Below are 21,796 nucleotides of genomic sequence, written 5' to 3'. Positions count from 1 at the left end.
GTAAGAGAAGAATAATTGTCTCCTGTTAAGAGCAAATGGTTCATAATCATTGCACATACACATCATAATTCAGACATATCCAATTTGAAAGCCATGGGCTCAGGTACACTTCGTGTACTTTAGTGTGCCCTTTGCTTTTAGAGGGAATGAAGCAGATGGCACTTGAAAACTCTCAGAAATCAATGCTTTGGGTTATGTTACAACTTTTAATGCACTCATTCAAGAAATAGCAGTAATAAAACAAATCCCATTAAAATGAATTCTTAAGGAGATGGCTCAATGGTTCTATTATCAATGTTGGACTCAAATGTTTAGTCACGTAGGATTAAATTACCGTCTTGGCTACTTTTAGTAAAAAGCAGTATTTCATAATTTTATACACACGTCCACTTTCTCACTAAAATTAGCAAAGCCAGCAATTTTCTCCATATTTTACTGAAGAACACCACTTAAAGCTGCATCATAAAATCTGAAGTCTGTCAGCTGTACTGGTGTAATTATGCTGTAAAAGTTATGGCTGAGTCACACCCCAAGAATCACAAGTCATAAAAATCTGTTTGAAGATATGATCTGTGCACTCATTTTACAGAATATTTCTCTGATTATTAAAGTAAGGAATGTCAGTGCTAGGAGGTAGAACTCTTCCTATTTCAGGCATCCAGTGCTCCCAGGTCAGGCAATGCACAACCTCTCCTACCCCGCCAAACAACAACAAAATGCCTCAGCTCTAACCTCAGAGTAATACAGAGCTAAGGCATGTTTTCATTCATCAGAGAAATATCCTGTAAAATTATTGCACAAGCCACATCTTTATATCCGTTTTATTTGCCTGCACTTACCAACAAATGTGTCGTCAGTTCATGTTGACCTCTACTCCGCAAAGTGCTAACTTTACCGAAGCACTTCATGCAGTTCGTATTTCATAGTTTGACACTATTCCATTAACTATACATGATGCATTCACATGTTGGAAATATCTGAGATGGAGCATTTTTCTCCATTCACTAAGGGTAGTGCCATCATTCAGAGGCCTAGATATTATGTATTGTTTTTCTAGCTTCTCACCTCTCATTATCGAAATCTTGGCCCTCTTTCTATGGGCCCAAATTTGGCCCACCCATTTTTTCGGCGCAGTCATGTGAGATACGCCGACTTCCTAGGATAAAAACGGCACCAAAAAGTTGTCCCCAGATTCTGGCCACTCTGTGGCCTCTTCCATGGCTTGGCACGGCGTGGCAATTCAATTAGGAGGCGGAGCTAGGGCCTTGAGCTCAACAGAGTGCCAGCAGCTCAACGCATGTGCACTGGAGGTTTCGTGCATGCGCAGTAGCTCCTCTGCAGTGTGGGACCCGATGTCGCGCCCCTATCCCAGGCTGAGTGGCCTCACGAGAGAAGTCAGCAATCCTCAGAGAGAGAAGTCCAGTCCCTCGAAGAAGTCCAGTCCCTCGGAGGAGAAGTCCAGTCCCTCAGAGAAGTCCAGTCCCTCGGAGAGAGAAGTCCAGTCCCTTGGACATGAGAAGTCCAGTCCCTCGGAGAAGTCCAGTCCCTCGGACAGGAGAAGTCCAGTCCCTCGGAGAGGAGAAGTCCTCGAGCGAGTCGGAGAGAGAGCCGGAGAGGAGTCGGAGTCGGCCCGTTGACTTCCTTGGCCGAGTTAGGAAGGTGGGACTTAAGTTTTATTTTTTATTTATTATTGATGGTTTTTATGCTTCTTGAATGTGGTTGTGAAGTTGTTTAGTGCTTTGCAAGGTCCTCTCCGCTTCCCTTACCCCCTCTATCTCTGGCTACGTGCGCTGATTTCTTAACTCTCCGCAAGGGCTTTCTGTGCGGCCACAAGTGGCCACATACGCTGGCCTAAGTTAGTTTGGAGCAACTATTAGCTGTGCAAAGTGGCTTAAATGGCCAAAACGGGCGTAGGTGGCTGGTAACGCCCCCTTTTGAAAAAAAACTAAACTAAATAAAAATCCTAACTAACTCATATACACTGGCGCAAATTAAATGTGCAGAATGGGGATTTTTAGATACTCTAGAAAAATCAAGTTGCTCCAAAAAACCGGAGCAACTCCTGGGCAAATTTGGGCCCAATGTATAGCGTTTTTGTACAATGGAGTAATTACTCTATTTTTAAATTCTGTAGCATCATATAAACTGTGATCTTTCAGACGAACAAGATACTTTGGCATCTCCTTTCATGGAATAAATTTACTTGCAGACAAATATTTCAGGGTTAGATGCTTTTTTCTTTCCGGCACTAATAACAAGTGAGGCACCAAACACATGTTCAGTCATTTTCGTATATAAACTAGGAACAGGATTCAGTAGAGTGGCATGTTTAAGTGCAATTTCATGGTATATTCAATCTCTTATAGCTGTGGTAACAGATTGTGTTTTACCAGTGAACAGTTAATTAATTCCAATGGAATTTGTATACAGATTTACTCAACACTAGTCTTTGGAATAGAAAAATATCAAAATTAGTATTAACAGAGTATTCAGGAAAACGACAGTTACTTTACAACAGGCTGAAAATTCAGCTGCGTCAATTAATACAGCCACATCTCAACAGTATTATATCAGCTTTGAACTGCATGGCTTGTCACAACAGTGTGCTGGAGTTTTGGATCTCCTCAGTCATGTTTACTTTTTGGAAATTGGTTACACTGCCTTAAAATCCTTGAATATAATACGAGGGAGTTTTCATGTTGCAGAGATTTGTATGGACAAACCAGTTTCATTCAGGTAAAGATGTGAGCACCCACATGGCTCTGAGCTTGGCTGTAGTAGTTAATCCTATACTGTGGCACTGTGCTGCAATCAGCCTCAATGTCACTGGGTTACAGAGAGAGAAAAATCAACCAAGGTTCCTGCTCCCAATTGTTAATTAGTGAGTTCTGCAAATGCACTTGCGTATAGGACTCAGGAGGACAGGGCTCCGACCTCAGGATGCTCCTGAGTGATAAATAGCCTGCTGGTTTTTACTGTCACACAAATGGAGAATTGCAAATTTTGTGAGATATCGGAAGGCACATGTGGCCCCTGTAAAACAAGGCCTTCAATAGAGATGTAGAGAAAATTGGGAGATTTGCTTTTCTCTAGAAGAGATATAGGGGCCGAAATTGCCTCCCTCTATAAGCTCCATTGCAGCCTCTGACAGGCGGGAATGGAGCAGAAAGGCCTCACCGACTGGAGGCAGATGGATGGGCCAACCCGTCTAAAATTGCCTCCTGGCCGGAAGCAGCGAGAACAGGTTACCGCACCGCCTGTTTTTCCGCTGTTTCAAGCATGCGGTGACCCCTTACCGACCAGTGGCGACCTGCTTTCTGACCCTTGCGGGAAATTGCCCCATGGGAGCGGTGCCTCCACCGGTCGGTGCCACTGACAGCTTTCCCTAACGGGGTGCTGTCTGTGGCTGGGCGGCGCATCCATCCTTAAAGGGGAGGTCGAGCTGCCGACGACTCCATTTCATTTTTAATTGTCGGCCGATTGCCAGGTTGGGTCTACAATTATGTCCACGGGTTCGGCCGGGCCGCCAACAGGCAGCCTGGCACCCCCTCTTGAGTGCCAGGCTGCTGGCCCAGTCAAAGCCCTCCCTAGTGGCACAATGGAACTAATGAAAAACTTTGCCGAGTTTACAACGGCCCTCCCCTTTAACTGAAGGGGAGGGAGGTTGTGACAAGTCAGCGTGATGTGGCATGTCCGCGGCACACTGACATCATTGCGGCGCTGATGACGTGGAGCGACGGCTGTTCTGACCCGCCCGCACTTCCATCCAGCTGACGATTGCAACACCGCTCTGACCAGAAAAAATTAATACGTTCCTGAATTTCACCGGATTATCCGCCCAACACTTACAAAATGGGAAGTGCACCCCATTTGGGGCAAAGGGCAATTTCGGCCCCATAGTGTGATCCCTGTAGGATTATGTCGGGTTAATCCATTATACAATTCAGGGATTACAAAGAGTAGAGGCTTGTGTCTTCCAGCCAGCAGGAATCTGGTAGCAGACGGCCTTTTGCTGCATGTTTGTATTATTACAACTCACTCATTTTATTATTCCACTGTCTAATTCTGAGTAAAAGAGCACACAACATAATATGTAGTAGCTTATTCTTTTTTAAATATGAAAAAAAGATACGAACCAGACTACAACTGAGAGAGACCTAAAAAACAAATGAAGCCTATGCTGGAGTACAGTGGAGGCTGTGCCTGGTAAGTAGTGGTCAGAGCTGGAAAAATAGCAACATTTTACTCAGGCTGCCTAAGAAAGACTTAATTCCAAAAAATGGAGCAGTAAGACAAATTCATGTAAACATTTGAATGGAACAGGTAAGCTTCTAGTTCATGGAAAAATTATAAAGAGATTCAGATTTTCACAGGACAGAAGATATTCTCTGATCATTTAAGCTGATAGAGAGGAATCTGTAACTTATGGCAGATTTGCATAGAATTATAATTTTCAAGAAAGCAAAAATTAATCAAAGAAAACACAGCAGTGTGAATATGGCACAATATACAATAACATGATTGCATTGTATTTGCACTGTGAGATGAATGACTGCTGGAAACCATTTAATTTGATCCTAACTTTACATTTCAGAAAGCAAGACAGCAAGGGGAAAACATTTATCCCCTTAGCGCCCCCCATTAGTGCCAGCAGATGCCGATAATGCGGCACTAGAGCATTATCGCTGGGGCGAGGCAAATCCAGCACCCTACGCCAATTACCCCCTCCCCTCATAGTTATCGCCGGGAGTGTCAACGTCAGGTGAATCGTGACATCAGTGAGTGTGCAACACTCACTGACTGCCCAATCTGCGAAATTAATTGTTGCCACCTACCTTAGCACCCAGAGTAAACAGTGACAGGGAAAGCTGGCATGAAGCACCAGGAAGCCGGCTCCAGGGACATTATTTAAACGATCAGCAGTAATGACTCGCAGTTGGCAAGTTAGTGCAGTTTCAGTGGTTTTGTGTCAGTTTCACATAGTCTAACAGTTTTATTCAGTACTTTCAAGGTTAATTGATATCAGGAGTGTTGTGGTAACTAAAAAGTAGCTACATTTATTCTTAAAAATATCAAACTGCAACACTTGGTTACATTGGGGGCTGTACTGGCAGTCGACCTCGTCCTCCAGGATATACGGCGGAGGGAGCAGAGGCAGCGAGAAAGACTGGAACATGTGCCCAGAGGGAGGGGGAGGGCCATCAGGATATTCTGAGAGCACCAGAGAGAGGCAGGACCAGCGTGCATGTGGCTTTGCCGGGATAGCGGGATTCCCCACGGTGCAGGGCACCACTGACTGTACTCACGTGGCTTAGCGGGCACCATATAACAATCCTGACATCTTCTGTAACTGCAAAGGCTCCCATTCAGTTAGTGTGCAGTTGGTGTGCGACCACAGACAGCAAATTCTCAATGTCAATGTCCGCTATCTTGGCAGCAGCCACAATGCCTTCATCCTGCACCAGACCGGTGTGCCAGCACTCTTTCAGCCACCACATCAAGCTCGCAGATGGCTGTTCAGAGACGAGGACTATCCACCCTCCACCTAGTTCATAACTCCCCTCCGCAACGCAACGCGAACACTCCTGCCCAGCCCTCATATTGTCATGTATGCAACCTTCATGTAACTGTAACCTTCATGCAACCACACTGTACACTGTATATATGTCCTGGAAATGCACACCTTAACCACAGGGGGTGAACTTGTGGGAGACACTCCTCACCTGGGCACTCAGGTATTTAAAGGGAGGTCCCACGCAGGGTCATCACTTCTTGGTCCTGGGAATAAAGCAAGGTCACGCAGTGACCGTGTCTGCAGTACATGCCTCGTATGATTCAGTAGCTAGGTGCAGGGACACCACATTTGGCGACGAGAAACGGGAATCACCGAGCCATGAGGATAGCCACCGGTAGCACAGAGGAACGTTACTGTGTGGGTGAGGACTGGGACGACTTCGTTGAGAGATTCCAGCAGAGTTTCGTCACGAAGGACTGGCTGGGAGCGACAGCGGCTGACAAGCGGAGGGCGCATCTACTGACCAGCTGCAGACCAAAGACGTATGCGCTGATTAAAGATCTGCTTGCATCCGAGAAGCCGGCGACAAGTCCTTCAAAGAGCTCAGCCAGCTGATCAGTGAGCATCTCAAACCGGCGAGTAGCGTAAACATGGCCCGGCACCGGTTCTACACATACCGGCGTCGGGAGGGACAAAACATCTCGGACTTCGTTGCGGATCTGTGGCGCTTGGCCAGTCTCTAAGTTCACAGATGCCTGCAGGGGAGAGATGTTAAGGGATTTCTTCATTGAGGGCATTAGTCATGCCGGGATTTTCAGGAAGCTCATAGAGACCAAGGACTTGACTTTAGAAAGGGCGGCATTGATAGCTCAGACCTTCATGGCAGGGGAAGAGGAGACCAAGCTAATTTACGCACGCAGCTCTGGTTCCAACATGGCGATGGACCAGGGAGCTAACATTGTGAACACGGCTCAGGATCCCACAGGCAGGCAAGGGCATTTTGAAACCGGTCAGGCAGCAACAGACTCTAGGGTGGGCTCGCAACAGGGACAATGGAAAGTGGATCAGCAATTCACACCATCTCGAGGAACAGTGTGTCCCGTGATGGGACCATTGGCACCCACCATCAGAGCGCTTAGAAATAACCAAAGGGACAATCAGAGAGGAATGCCTGGTAACAGTCCTTTTGTTAACAACAACCTCAGCTCATGCTGGAGGTGTGGGGGTAGACATACTGCGAAAAGCTGTAGGTTCCAGCAATTTATCTGTAGGAATTGCAACATCAGTGGACACTTGGTCAGAATGTGCAGAAAGGCTGTAGCAAGGCTAATCTATGAGACAGAGGAACAATGCAGAATAATGCTTGGCGCAAAGCCATGGATGCTGAAGTTCAGCGGGTTCATGTGGCTGACGTCCAAAGCTCATATAACAAAATGCCACCCATGATGATGAAAGTTTTATTGAATGGCATCCCGGTGTGCATGGAGCTGGATACAGGAGCCAGCCAGTCCCTGATGAGCACCCAACAATTTGAGAGACTATGGCCACACAGAGCTAGCAGGCCAAAACTGGAACGCATTGACACACAGCTACGGACGTACACCAAAGAGATCATCCCAGTGCTTGGCAGTGCAAACTTGGTGATAACACATAATGGATCAGAGAACCGGCTGCCACTCTGGATTGTCCCGGGAAATGGCCCCGCACTTTTGGGAAGGAGCTGGCTAGCCGAGATGAACTGGAAATGAGGGGATGTGCACGCCATTTCATCTGTGGAGTGAAGCTCATGCTCACAGGTCCTACAGAAATTCAGGCCACTGTTTCAACCTGGTGTTGGGACATTCAAGGGCACCAAAGTAGTGATACGCATCACCCCGGACACCAGACCAGTGCACCACAAAGCCAGAGCGGTGCCGTAAGTGATGCGTGAGAAAATTGAAAGTGAATTGGACAGGCTGCTCAGGGAGGGCATAATTTCGGCCGTTGAATTCGTTCCTGCTCTAAAAGCGGATGGCTCAGTCAGGATTTGTGGCGACTGCAAGGCCACCATCAACCGAGTGACACTGCAGGACCAATACCCGCTTCCGAGAGCGGAGGACCTTTTTGCCATGCTAGCAGGTGGCAAGCTGTTCACCAAGTTGGACCTCACTTCGGCCTACATGACTCAGGAACTGGCTGAAGAATCCAAGCTTCTGACCACCATCACGACGCACAAGGGGCTATTTATCTACAACAGGTGTCCGTTTGGCATTCGTTCTGCAGCCACCATCTTTTGTAGGAACATGGAAAGCTTGCTTAAATCCATTCCTGGAACAATCGTATTCCAAGACGACATCTTAATAACGGGTCGAGACACCAAGGAACACCTCCAAAACCTGGGGGAGGTGCTACGCCGACTGGACTGGGTAGGCTTGTGGTTGAAAAAGCCCAAGTGTGTGTTTTTGGCCCCAGAGTTTTTGGGCAGGAGGGTTGCCGCAGACGGGATCCAGCCCACCGAAGCTAAAACGGAGGCAATCCGCTGGGCGCCCAGGCCCGGCAACACATCGGAGTTGCGTCATTCCTGGGACTTTTGAACTATTTCGGGAACTTTCTGCCGAACTTAAGCACATTGTTGGAGCCGTTACACGTGCTCTTGCGTAAAGGTTGTGAATGGTTTTGGAGGGTACAGTCAAGTACGGGCTTTCAATAGGGCGCTGAACCTGCTTTGCTCTAATAAGCTGTTGACCTTGTACGACTCCTGTAAAAAACTGGTTTTAACATGTGATGCATCATCCTATGGAGTTGGGTGTGTGTTGCAGCAGAGTAATGATGACGGCTGACTCCAACCGGTGGCTTATGCCTCCAGGTCGCTCTCCCAGGCAGAGCGTGGATATGGCATGGTCAAAAAGGAAGCACTCGCTTGTGTTTACGGGTGAAAAAGATGCACCGGTACCTTTTCGGTAGGCGGTTCGAGCTAGTAACGGACCACAAGCCGTTAACATCCCTGTTGTCCGACAGCAAGGCTGTCAATGCCAATGCGTCAGCTTGCATGCAGCGATGGGCTCTCACGTTGGCTGCGTATGACTACACCATACGGCACCGGCCAGGCACCGAGAATTGCACTGACATGCTCAGCAGGCTCCCACTGGCCACCAGAGGGGGCGGCGGAGCAAAGCGCTGAGATGGTCATGGCCGTTGAGGCTTTTGACACCGCAGGGTCTTCTATCACAGCCCACCAAATCAAAATCTGGACCAACAGAGACCCCCTCCTATCCATGATAAAGAAATGTGTCCTGACTGGGGATTGGGTGCCCGCACACGGGGCGTGCCCCGAGGAGGTCAGACAGTTTCACAGACGGATGGATGAGCTCTCCATCCAAGCCGACTGCCTGCTATGGGGCAGCCGGGTAGTCATGCCCCAGAAAGGAAGGGAAGCATTCATCAGGGAACTTCACAGCGAGCACCCTGGCATCGTGCTAATGAAGGCCATTGCCCGGTCACATGTATGGTGGCCGGGAATTGACTCAGACCTGGAACACTGGGTTCGCAGGTGCACGACATGTGCCCAGCTGGGAAATGTTCCCAGGGAGGCCCCACTCAGTCCATGGCCCTGGCCCACCAGGTCATGGTCACGTGTTCACATAGTCTACGCGGGCCCGTTCATGGGAAAAATGTTCCTGATCGTTGTCGATGCATACTCGAAATGGATCGAGTGCGTCATATTAAACTCGAGCACGACATCCATCACAGTGGAGAGTCTGCGTACGGTTTTCGCAACCCACGGCTTGCCGGACATTCTGGTCAGCGACAATGGCCCGTTCTTCACCAGCCATGAATTCCAGGTGTTTATGTCGGGTAATGGCATCAAACATGTCCGGATGGCGCCGTTCAAGCCGGCTTCCAATGGCCAGGCGGAACGTGCGGTCCAAGTCATAAAACAGGGCATGCTCCATATCCAAGGACCCTCCCTTCAGTACCACCTATCGCGCCTCCTGCTGGCCTACAAGTCCCGCCCGCATTCGTTCACGGGAGTCCCGCCAACGGAACTATTCATGAAACGCACGCTTAAAACGCGACTGTCCCTCATTCATCCAGCCCTGGCAGACATTGTTGAGGGTAAGTGCCAGTCCCAAACCGAGTGCCATGATTGAAACGCAAGGGGGAGGTGTATAGAATTAATGACCCGGTATTTGTTCTTAACCATGCTTTGGGACCCAAGTGGCTTGAGGGCACCGTAATTGGCAAAGAGGGGAATAGGGTCATACTGGTCAGACTCGACAATGGGCAGATATGCCGCAAACACTTGGACCAAGTAAAAAAAAGGTTCAGCATAGACACTGAGGAACCTGAGGAAGAGCATGAGATGTTACCTACACCATTGCCAGTGGATGAGCAACAAGGACATTCACCAACATGCACAGTCCCTGCGGCCAGCCCGGACAGGACGGAATCACCTCAGGTGACAGAGATGCACGCCAAGGCTCAACCACCAGAGCCCCAACTGCGGTGCTCCACGAGAGAGCGTCGACCACCTGAAAGACTTAACTTTTGACACAAAAAGAGATGTCATGTATGCAACCTTCATACAACTGTAACCTTCATGTAACTGTAACCTTCAGGCAACCACACTGTACACTGTATATATGTCCTGGAAATGCACACCTTGACCACAGGGGGTGAACTTGTGGGAGACACTCCTCACCTGGGCACTCAGGTATTTAAAGGGAGGTCCCACGCAGGGTCATCACTTCTTGGTCCTGGGAATAAAGCAAGGTCACGCAGTGATCGTGTCTGCAGTACATGCCCCTTGTGATTCAGTAGCAAGGTACAGGGATACCACACATATAATGAGAGCCATGCTGCCACCAACTGGAGCAACAGTTCTGCTGCCTTGACCGCTCGGGAGGAGCCCTCCAGTACTCGATTGAGTGGGTGACTCATTTCGTGGTGGTCTGTTGCATTCTCCACAACTTGACCATCATGAGGGCCCAGCCCTTGCCACCAGGGATTGCGTGACCAGCTCAGGAGGAGGAAGAGGGAGAGGAGGAAGAAGAGGAAGAGGAAGACAAGGAAGACGAGGAGGAGGTAGCCACTCAATCGGCCTTCCGGAAGGGCAATCCGTGATCGCATTATCAGACTGCGATTCGAATGAATTAAATCCCAGATCCCTGTTGCTCACCACATCCCCATCATTCCATTCCTGCCACAGGCCATATCACAGCGCAAAGCTGAAATGAGACACACCACAACATTTTCCAAACTGAATTAATACATTTATCAAAAACCACTGAACATATATTTACAACAAAAATATTAATTATTCACCCTAGTGCAATCCCTTAGTGCTTCTCGTTATTGTGCCTTTGCGTTCCTCCGAAGTTTTGACCCAGTGGCTGCAGCATGGCTGCTGAAAGGCTGCTGAGTGTCCATGCAATAGACTTCAGATGGCCTTGCAGGACACCTTTGACCAGCTCTGGGCCTGGAAGGTCCGGCTGTAGAGTGCACCACCTCAGGCTGGGCGGCAGCAGCCTTGGATGGCAAGATGAGAGGCAGCTACAAGGGCAATGATGGAATGGAAGTGATGGGAGCAGGAATGCTGTCATCTTGAGAGAGGAAAGCAGGTTTCTGCTAAACTGACCCAATCTCCGGGGCAGCACCTCAGCATCCCTCCAATCTGTTGGAGCACAGATTGCTGCGACACCGTGAGTTCCCCGGTTGATACTGGTAGATGCAGCCACGATGGCATCAGTCAGAGCTTGCGTGGCATCAAGCGGAGGCTGCATAAGACCAGTCTAAGATCGGGTGCCACCAAGCATAGACAACATTACAGCATGAAGATGTTGCGTCGCTTCCGCCTGTGCTGCAATGAAAGCTGCCACATTGCCCATCACACGCAGCATCAGGTCTGGGTCGCCACAGTCTTTCTAGGAGTCTACCATCCTTTGCAGACTGGAAATGATGGGCTACATGGTGTGCACAGAGCCTTGTGCAATGTTGTAGGTGAACTCATCCACGCTCCTTGCCATTGCCAAGAAGCTCTCAGGCACTCTTGCCATTGCATCTGTGTGCATGATCATCACGTTTCTTTTAAATGCCTCCCCATTGAGCTCCTCACTTGAGTCCTGTGCAGCAGAACTCACGCGTGAACTCGCCCTCCAGGGAACTGGCCCCTGAGCTACTCTTCCCCCCGGCTTTGCTGCAACCCACTTGTCCACGGTGTCTCACCCTGTGCAGATCTCGCTACTGTACTAGCCTCTAAAGAACGTGTAGTGCCAGTAGCTGAGCTGGTGCCTGTGGGTGAGACATGCAGGAGGAAGAGAAGAGGCAGGAGAAGAGGAGGAGAAATAACTCCCCTGCTCATCTTCGAAGTAGTGCCCTGGGATCTTTTACATCCTCCTCTTCTCCCGCCTCGTTCTCTGCAGTGCCCTCAGGGACAGGCTGCTCAGCTGCTTGCTCATTCTCTGAAAGCATAAAGGAACAAGAGTCAGGTTAAGGTGAGGGGAGGGGGCAGGAAGGGAGAAATGCATGCATACAGCATGATTAGCTGGAAAGTGCAAAACATTTGTGGGGTGAGGGGGAGTGGGAAGTGAGAAGTAGGGATGAACATTCCATTCTTGTGCCCAAGGGGGCACGGCGCCCACCACATGTGGCAATAATCTGCAGCACTTGATTCTCCAGCGCAAACAGTGGTTGGGTGTTGGCTTGTCCCCCGCCTGTGCACTCCTGCTCCCTCCTGTTGTGAGCCACCTTGTTCCGCAAGAGAAAGGAAAGTGTGTGTGACTATGGAGCGATGTGTTTGGGTGATGTGCCTGCCATAGTTGAATAACTGTTATTGTGTGCAAAGTGTGAGATGTGGGTGTGAATGTTGGTAGGTAGGAATTGTGAATGGGTGAGTGCTGGGGTCTGGTGCATTGGCTAGTGTATGAAAACTATGGTTTAGATGGTGGCATGTAGCATTTGTTGAAGCATTCACTCACCCTGACTAACCGAGTGAGGTTGTTAAATTTCTTCCTGCACTGTGTGTGGGTCCTGGGAACCATAGTGCTGCCCAAGATGTGCTGCACTACCTCCCTCCACATGGTGTGGGAAACTTGCAGCGAAGGTCTCCTGCCGGGTAGAGCACTGCCCTCCATCTCTCCACAGCGAACACCAACGCTTCATCGCAGAATCTGCCGACTCTCTCCCTGGGGCATGAATCTGTCATGACCATGACCATGACCGCTACCGCTCCACAGCCAGCAATGCTGAGAATAAAGTTCTACAGCATCAATCAACCTCCCCTTTAAGTACTGAAGAAAGACTGTGGCAATCATGACTTGTGATTACACTGCACCTGATATTGGTCCACCCTTTGAGTGTAATGCAAACAAGCTTGGGCTTTAAGACTTGAATTAGGACTCCAATCATTTTTTTGAGCAGTGAGCACAAATCTAAATCATTAGCGCCTGGCGCTAATTCTCCAACTTTTCTAATGACACTGCCCATTCCTGGGCTATCATGAATTTCTAGTCCTTAACTTTTAAAAAGCAATTGGTCGTAGAAACCAGCCAGTTTGGAAAGCAAATTGTAGATCAGCTAAAAGCATGAGGAAAATATCAGCTACCTGCAAAATTGTCCCATACACAAATAAAGAAAAAGATTGACTGATAAAATGAAAACCTGAGACAGCTGCGGATATTTACCACCACATCTCGCTTTCGACAAAATGCTCTGATACAGACAGAAAGTGCCACACGTGCGTGATATTTGAAATGCATTGAATATCAGCTGTGGCTCAGTGGTAGTACTCTCAACTCGAACAGAAAGTTGTGGGTTCAAGTCCCAGAAACTTGAGCACAAAATCTAGGCTGACACATCAACACAGTACTAAGTGCTGCACTGTCAGAGGTGCCATCTTTTGGATGAGATGCTAAACTGAGACCCCGTTTGCCCTCGCAGATGAATGTTAAAGAACCTATGGCACTATTTCAAGCAGAGGTCCTGGCCAATATTTATCCTTCAACTATCATCACTAAAACAGATTATCTGGTCATTATGTCATTGCTGTTTGTTGGATCTTGCTGTGTGAAAATTGGCTGCCACGTTTTCTACATTACAACAATGACTACACTTCAAAAGTACTTAATTTTCTCTCAGGTGAACGTAAAAGATCCCAGGGCACTATTTCGAAAATGAGCAAGGGAGTTATCCATGGTGTCCTAGCCAATTTTTATCCCTCAATCAACATCAGAACAAAACGATTATCTGGTCATTATTACATTGCTGTTTGTGGGATCTTGCTGTGCACAAATTAGCTGCTGCATTTCCTACATTATAACAGAGACTACACTTAAAAAAAGTACTTCAGTGGCTGTAAAGCACTTTGGGACGTCCTGAGGTCATGAAAGTTGTTGTAGAAAGTTCTTTCTATATTAAAAACAGCTCAAATAAAAATTCAACTGAGTCCCAAAATTTATTTGTGCTAATTTTGAAAAAAAAAGGTGTTCAACATCCTTACTTGTAATCATGCAAAGTGTCAGAGTCAAAACAATGAAAATGGGATTTAATTTTACTTACATTAGATATTATCAGGAGACGTTAAGCTGCTTGATTATTTGGCAAAAGGATTAAGGTCAGAGACCAGATTTCCCTTTTAATAAGCTGCATCAAATGCCAAATATATTATTAGAAGGTTTGCAAGGTGTTCACAGCGAGACTGCCTGAAAAGTGGTCATCCAATGCTATTGCCATGCATCTTACTGCACTCAATCTTTTAAGTTTAGAAAGTGCTTTGGCAGCTCACTGCATTGTCATCAAATTTCAAATGGACACAGCATCGTGCACATGCATGAACATGCAGAAGTCTGCTTTCCCCAGTCAAGAGCAATGCTCTGCACTGTATTGTTTGGCACTGTATAACTGCATTAAATGAAGTACGATAATTACACAACAGAATGGCTGCCATCATTAGTTTTGAATCAATGAGTGATGCCCAGTTACAAATGCAACTAAATGTATCCTTGGCCTCTCCTTATGATTGCTTAAATAAAAACAGAAGATGCTGGAAATATCCAGCAGGTCAGGCAGCATCAATGGAGAGAGAAAAGTTTACGTTTCAGGTCAATGGCCTTTCATCAGAACTGAAATTTCTTACTTTGCCTCACTATGCTTGAAAAATGTTGATAATTTCTAATTACATCTCTGAGTTTCAGAATACCCTTTGCCAAACAAATTGAAAATACTGTACTGGCAATGTATGCACTCTAAAGAGAAACTAATCTTAAATACTAATTGAAATCCTGATGTGTTTTGTGACAGCTGGACTATGCAGTGTTCAGTACTATAATTCACTGTTACTGTTGTGCGTGCAATTACTCAATCGGCTTAGTACCGGGAACTCAATCAGTTGCGATCTGACTACTTTATTAGCTCTCAAAGTGAGAATTAAACATGGAGGCTTTCTTTATATACAAGGGCTGCACGTGTGTGTCTGTGGTCCAATGGCCTCCGACGGTCACTCCCCCTGGTGGCAGGTAAACCCAGGCATGCATACATTACATCATTCCCCCCCAAGATCTTGGTATCAGTTCTATTTACAAATTGAGACGGTCCGGGGCTTTCCACTCCCTAGTTGATCGTCTCAGTTCAATTCCATATCTGGGTGAGCTCTCTGAATCATTCATGACTTGAGGCTGGGTAGCCGATCTAATGGGAGTGGCAGTATCCATGTTGGGGATTGAAGGTCCAGATTCATTGACAACAGCAGGGTCTTCTGATGGCTGAATATAATCGGTTGGTCATTGATGGTGTCTTCTTCAAGCTGTTCCAGTTTGTCTGTGTGCCGCAATTTCGTCTGATCAATGTGCCTCCTGCATGTTTGCCCATTTGTCAGTCTGACAATAAGCACCCTGTTATCCTCTTTGGCCGTAACAGTGCCACTTACCCACTTGGGGCCTTGACCATAATTTAGTACATACATAGGATCATTAATAGAGATGTCGCGTGACACGGCAGTGCGATCATGATACCACTGCTGATGTTGATGTCTGTTTTCGATGTGATCATTAAGACCAGGATGTACAAGCGAGAGCCTGGTCTTGAGACCTCTCTTCATCAACAGTTCAGCAGGGGGGACCTCGGTAAACATGTGGGGTCTCGTCCTGTAACTAAGCAGTATGCGTGACAAGCGAGTCTGCAAAGAACCGTGAGTTACGTGTTTCAGGCTCTGCTTGATAGTTTAGATGGCCCACTCCGCTTGACCATTGGACACGGGTTTGAATGGTGCTGACCTTACGTGCTTGATACCATTGAGTCTCATAAACTCTTGAAACTCCAAACTCGTGAAGCATGATCCGTTGTCGCTCACAACGATGTCGGGCAGACCATGAGTGGCGAACATGGCATGAAGGCTCTCAATGGTGGTTGTGGATGTGCTGGATGACATGATTACACATTCTATCCATTTGGAATACGTATCCACCACCACCAAAGACATTTTGCCCAGGAAAGGACCCGCATAGTCGATGTGGATCCTCGTCCATGGTTTGGATGGCCACGACCACAGACTTAGCGGAGATTCCACTGGTGCATTGCTTAACTCCATGCAAGTGTTGCACTGATGCACACATGACTCCAAATCAGAGTCAATGCCAGGCCACCATATATGAGACCTGGCAATGGCCTTCATCATCACAATACTGGGATGGGTACTGTGCAAATCCCGTACAAATCTCTCCCTGCCTTTCTTGGGCATAACAACACGATTACCCAATAGCAAACAATCAGATTGAATGGATAGTTCAGCTTTGCGACGGTTGTAAGGTTTGGTCTCATCACACACTTCCCTGGGAATGGCCGACCAATCACCACTAAGGACACAACATTTTACAACTGATAAGATCAGATCCTGGCTGGTCCAGGTCCTAACTTGTTGAGCAATGACAGGCAACCTTTCACTCTCAAAGGCATCCATGACCAACAGTAGGTCTGCGGGCTGTTTCATTTCCGCCTCCGGCGTGGGCAATGGTAAACGGCTCAATGCATTGGCACAATTCTCGGTGCCAGGTCTATGGCGAATGAATAATGTCAGTGCCCACCTCTGGATGTGGGACAACGCGTTGGTATTGATACCTCTATGCTCTGAAAAAAAAAAGATATGAGCGGCTTGTGATCGGTTTCAAGCTTGAAACAAAGCCCAAACAGATACTGGTGCGTCTTTTTAATCCCATATACACAGGCTAAAACTTCTTTCTCATAGGCTCTTTCCACTTTAGACATGCTTCTCGATGCGTACGCAATGGGTTGTAGTTTGCCCGACTCATTGGATTTTGGAGCACGCAACCAACCCCATGTGATGAAGCGTCACATGCCAATACTAAACGCTTGCACTGGTCATAATGTACCAGTATTTTGTCTAGTCTTCTTGAAGGCCCTGTCTTGAGATACGCCCCAAACCCAGTTGTTGCCTTTTCTGAGCAGCATGTGCAGTGGCTCTAATAATTTAGGTAAGAAATTACCGAAGTAGTTGAGAAGACCAAGGAACGAATGCAGCTCCGTCACATTCTGGGTTCCAGTGCCAGTCACTTTGAACGTTTCAGCCTGAGCCCCACTTTGTCCAGACGACGTAGAACCTCTTCCAGGTTGTGCAGGTGTTCGGCAGTGTCACGACCTGTGACCAGAATGTCGTCTTGGAACACCCACAGTTCTAGGGACGGACGTCAGTAAACTCTCCATGTTTCTCTGAAATATGGCTGCAGCCGAACGAATTCCGAAAGGACACCTGTTGTAAGTGAACAACCCTTTATGTGTATTGATGCACGTAAGTTTCTTCGATGATTCGACAAGCTCCTGTGTCATATAGGCCGACGTCAGATCCAATTTGGTGAACAACTTTCCCCCCAGCTAGCGTTGCAAATAGGTCATCAGCCTTTGGTAACGGATACTGATCCTGTTTTGTAACTCGGTTGATCGTAACCTTGTAGTCTCCACAAATCCTGACAGTACCATCACTCTTCAGCACAGGAACAATGGGACTAGCCCATTTGTTAAATTCGACCGGTGAAATGACCCCTTCACGTTGGAGTCTGTCCAGTTCGATTTTGATCTTCTCCCTCATCATGTACGGGACCACCCGGGCTTTGTGATGGACGGGTCTTGCATCTGAGTCCGGGTGGATCCGCACCTTGGCTCCCGTGAAGTTGTCGATGCCTGGTACAAACAGCGAGGGAAATTTGCTCAGCATTTGAGCACACGAAGCATCATCCACCGATGACAAAGCTTTAATATCATTCCAGTTCCACTTTATTTTTTCGAGCCAACTCATGCCGAACAGCGTTGGACCATTGCCTGGAACGATCCACAGTGATAGATCATGAACCCCCCCCCCCCCATCGTACAACACATTGACTGCTGCACTGCCAATCACTGGTATGAGTTCTTTGGTGTAGGTATGCAATTTTGCATTTACTGGACTCAGCTTGGGTTTCACGGCCTTTGTGTCCCACAGCTTTTCGAAAGTCCTCTGGCTCATAATTGACTGACTCGCACCCGTGTCTAATTCCATAGATACCAGCACACCATTCAATTTTACTTCAATCATTATCGGTTGGCTCTTTGTCAGGAACGAATGTACACTATACACTTCCGCCTCGGGTATCTCGGGTTGCATTGCCGGATCCGCATCGGATCGGTCATCATCATCCACGTGGTGTGTTGCAGCACGCTTGCTGAGCTGCGGACACATCCGCTGAAAGTGCACCATTTTCGCACAGCCTCTCCAAATATACTGTCTGAAACGGGACTGATGAGGCTGATGACTGCCCCCACAATGCCAACAGAGTGAAATTGGATTTGTGCCCAATGGCAGACTTCGAGCAGCTACAGGTTTCGCAAACACAGTCGGGTAGGCCCTGCCAGGTGCAGCTCTGCCAACCGACAACACAATCTGGTGCACAGTACTTGCCCTGAAATTCCTTCTCTGCGAGGATATCTGCTTTGTACTATCGACCGTGGTTACGTATGCAATAACTCAATAGGCTTAGTACCGTGAACTCAATCAGGTGCGACCTGACTCTACTTTATTAGTTCTGAAAGTGAGGATTAAACATGGAGGCTTTCTTTTATATACAATGGCCTCCAACGGTTGCTCCCCCTGGTGGCAGGTAAACCCAAGCATACATACATTACAGTTACTGAATTCGAAAACAGTACAAACCAAGAAATATAATACTCTTCTGAGATTACTTAATCTTTGAACAATGTTTTGAAGTCTGTGTACTTAAAAAAATTTCTCCTCATCTTCCCTCTGGTTCTTTTGTCAATCACCCAGCGGCCCCAGAAATACTAGTGGAAAACCATCACCTTGGCAATGCAATTTAATGGAGAGAAGTGTGAAATGATTCATTTTGGTAGGAAGAATGAGTAGAGGCAATATAAATGGTACAATTTTAAAGGGGGTGCAGGGACAGAGAGACCTGGGGTTGTGCACACACAAGCCTTTGAAAGTGGCAGGACAAGTTGAGAAGGCTGTTAAAATGCATATGGGATCCTTAGATTTATTAATAAAAGAATAGAGTACAAAAGCAATTATGTTAAACCTTTATAAAACACTGGTTAGGCCCCAGCTGGAGGATTGTGGCCAATTCTGGGCACCACACTTTAGGAAGGATGTCAAGGCCTTAGAGAGGATGCAGAGGAGATTTACTAGAATGGTACCAAGAGTGAAAGACTTCAGTTATGTGGAGAGACTCGATAAACTGGGGTTGTTCTCCTTGGAGCAGGGAAGGTTAAGGGGAGATTTGATAGAGGTGGTCAAAATCGTTTTGATAGAGTAAATAAGGAGAAACTCTTTCCAGAAGGGTCAGTAAACAGAGGACAAAGATTTAAGGTAATTGGCAAAGAACCAGAGACGACATGAGGAAAAAACAATTACGCAGCAAGTTGTTATGATCTGGAATGCACTGCCTGAAAGGATGGTGGAAGCAGATTCAATAATAACTTTCAAATGGGAATTGGATAAATACTTGAAGGGGAAAATTTGCAGGGCTATGGGGAAAGGACAGGGGAGTGGGACTAATTGTATAGCTCTTTCAAAAAGCCAGCACAGGCATGATGGGCGAATGGCATCCTTCTTTGCTGTATCATTCTATTATTCTGTGTTTCAAATTAGCCTCACCCAATGTTCCCCCTACATTTCTTTTGGGCCGTGTGGCCTCTTTAACATGCTGCGCAGCCCATTTAAACTTCTGCGCGTGCGCGTTTTTTGGCATTGGGAAGCCAGCTCACCAGCTGTGCGGTACCTCCAGACCGTGCAGCTTAAAGGGAACGTTGGCCTCACCCCAGATGAAATGCCTTGGTTAGACTAAGAACACGCTGGCAAACAGGTAGACGTCTCGCTTCAATCAATGTCGAACGAGAATCCTGCCAGAGATGACATTTTAGGCCGCAGTCTCTTCCAGTCTGGAAATATTTCTCTGTTTCTAAGAAAAAGATAAAATATTCCACAGTACAGCACAGATGGAATGATTTGAGAGGAAACTCGAAGCTACAAACAGAGCTTTAGTAAGTGGTTATATGATGGTAACTTGTGTAAACTGAATGCTGTCAGTCTGTCAGAAACGTTATCACTGTGTTGAAGAGCAGAGTTCCAGAGGTCTGTTGCATAGACAACAGGATCACCATTATGACAGCCATGCTGAAATGAATGGGCAATCATGAATATTTTGAGAGTTAACAGAAGCTTCCATAACTTTAAAAAGTACTGATGTGATTGTAATTTGCTAGGTAAAGTTTAGGGACAGTTTTGGGGTGGCTGGATAGAGTTAAACACTTCTGCTCCTCCTGGCCTCACCAGGAAAGTTTTTTAAAGTTTTAAAAATGTACTATTTGGGCTACTTCTGGCTCCAATCCATTTCCCAGCTAGGTCACTGCTGCTTCCCATTCAGCCTGTCAAGTTAAAATTGCAGTTGGGTCCCGATGACATGCAAGTGTTAAAAAGGATCCTGCTGGCTTTCGGCAGGTGTCCTTGTACTCTGCTCAGCTGAGCAGGTTAAAATGATGAATGGTCATCTCTCAGCTTCTCCGGGGCGGGTAGTTTTACCTGCCCACCCGACTGGTTTCCACTAGGTGATGAGGATTAAAATCGGTGAATTGATGTCGGTTATAGCAGTGAAACAGAGGAAACAATGGAGGGAGGTTGTAAACCATGATTATCGATTTAGAGTTGGAGTAGGAAAATGAGCCGAGAAGATTAGCTTTTACATTAGGACAGCTCATCTCAGTTCGAAGAGGAGCAGAATGGAGCATTTACAAAAATTATGAATGCCAATTTAGGCATGGGATCAAAAGGAAGAGTTGCTGCCAGCAAATTAATGCTTTTCCCTCCCTTTTCCCAGTGGCATTTAGCAGTTCTAATAGTGGATTTGTCTTCCACCAGCCTGTCCTCGCTGCACAGCACTGCCCCCCAGTCATCAAGATCCACAGCGTGGCCCTGGACAACGTGAACATTTCCCATACCTCGGGAGCCTCTTATCAACAAGAGCAGACATTGACGACAAGATTCAACACCGCCACCAGTGCGCCAGTGCAGCCTTTGGCCTCCTGAGGAAAAGAGTGTTTGAAGACCAGGCCCTCAAAACTGCCACCAAGCTCATGGTCTACAGGGCTGTAGTAATAACCACCCTCCTATATGGCTCAGGGACATGGACCATGTACAGTAGACACCTCAAGTCGCTGGAGAAATATCACCAACGATGCCTCTGCAAAATCCTACAAATCCCCTGGGAGGACAGATACACCAACATTAGCGTCCTCAACCAGGCCAACATCCCCAGCATTAAAGCACTGACCACACTTGATCAGCTCCACTGGGCAGTCCACATCTTTCACATGCCAGACACAAAACTCCCAAAGCAAGCGCTCTACTCGGAACTCCTTCACAGCAAATGAGCCAAAGGGGGGCAGAGGAAACGTTACAGGGACACCCTCAAAGCCTCCCTGAAAAAGTGCAACATCCCCACTGACACCTGAGAGTCCCTGGCCAAAGACCGCCCTAAGTGGAGGAAATGCATCCGGGAGGGCGCTGAGCACCTCGAGTCTCATCGCCGAGAGCCTGCAGAAATCAAGCGCAGGCAGCGGAAAGAGCGTGCAGCAAACCTGTCCCATCCACCCTTTCCCTCAACGACTATCTGTCCCACATGTGACAGGGACTGTGGTTCTCATATTGGACTGTTCAGCCACCTAAGGACTCATTTTTCAGAGTGGAAGCAAGTCTTCCTCGATTCCGAGGGGCTACCTATGATGATGATGCTGTCTATCTGACTCTGT

The sequence above is a fragment of the Pristiophorus japonicus genome, chromosome 6 (assembly GCF_044704955.1).
Source record: "Pristiophorus japonicus isolate sPriJap1 chromosome 6, sPriJap1.hap1, whole genome shotgun sequence".
Lineage (NCBI taxonomy): Eukaryota > Metazoa > Chordata > Chondrichthyes > Pristiophoridae > Pristiophorus > Pristiophorus japonicus.
The sequence above is the reverse complement of the archived record's forward strand: the minus strand, read 5'-3'. Positions refer to the sequence as shown.